Source organism: Penaeus monodon, chromosome 29, assembly GCF_015228065.2.
Source record: "Penaeus monodon isolate SGIC_2016 chromosome 29, NSTDA_Pmon_1, whole genome shotgun sequence".
Classification (NCBI taxonomy): Eukaryota; Metazoa; Arthropoda; class Malacostraca; order Decapoda; family Penaeidae; genus Penaeus; species Penaeus monodon.
Genome location: NC_051414.1, coordinates 30614344 through 30615511, shown reverse-complemented (window position 1 = coordinate 30615511; position 1168 = coordinate 30614344). Strand labels below are relative to the sequence as shown.

General features: G+C 35.4%; 1 protein-coding gene across 1 annotated transcript in view; it reads right to left on the bottom strand.

The window, feature by feature from the left end:
- The window catches only part of LOC119592142 (ITG-like peptide), a gene marked incomplete in the record, with an annotated part of 137509 nt that overhangs the window by 2704 nt on the left and 133637 nt on the right, over positions 1-1168 (bottom strand).

Sequence of the window (1168 nt, the reverse complement as noted above, 5' to 3'; positions counted from 1 at the left end):
CATGCTCAGAAAGTATGGGAAATCGTTTACATGCATAATCCGTGCAAGATACTAAGACTGTAGAATTTCCTGTATTCAGAATTAGATTTCAACACATATTGTAATTAGATCAGCAAGGGAGTAGAAGTATTTGATTAATCATACGAGTTCCTAGATCTTTTATTGTAAGTTGTATGTTTGTTCATACTGATATGACGTTACACGATTCTAAGGACTTATCTCAGTAGAACTTTGTGTACAATAAAGACTCATTATTATTAATAGTATCATTTAATTTTTGGTTCAGTATTGTGCAGTTTTCGTTATAGTCCATCATGGTAGAAAACATGTTGATTTAGGAGTATTAAAGCAAGAAATCTTTTTCCTTGGTATGTGACTCTGTTTACTAGGAATGCTATCTCTGCTAGTTCACAAACTTTGGTTACGGGGATACAAAAAGGTTTACTGGGGCACAAAAGCAAATGTTTGGGGCGCACATTTTATTCACTAGAGCGCAAAATTAACTTTCTAACGTAAAAAAAAAACACTTTATTTGGGCACATTAGTTTATTTGGGAGCAAAGTCTATTTACTTGGGAACCGGTTTGCGAGATTCATGTACTTTGGCACATAATTAATAACCCTGGGCCCCAGTTTGATTTACTTGGGGGGGGGGGGGGGATTTAGAGTACTTGAGTAAAAACTACTATACTTAGGCCCAGGTTACATGTACTTGGACGCAAAATTTATTCATTCTGGAGCAAAAGTAATATACTGGGCACAAGGTCTACTTCCTAAGAAACAAACGCATTCACTAGAGCACAAACAAAACATTCCCAAGGCAAATGATGATTTCCTTGGTTCACAATATGAAACTAATCTATAAGGGCACAAAATCTATTTCACTAAGGCACAAGATCTATTCGCTAAGGCACAAGATCTATTCGCTAAGGCACAAAATCTATTCGCTAAGGCGCAAAATCTATTCACTGAAGCACAAAATTAGACTGTCATAATTAGGCCTATCAACAACCAAAGTATTTAGACAGAATACCTACTACTCGGGGCACAAAAATTCTTTTACCAGCTTACAAAGTATACGACAAAATAAATTATTAGGTCACGTAAGATATTTACTAGTTCACAAAATTAGTTAGTAGCTACTAATGCACAAAATCGATTCACTAGAG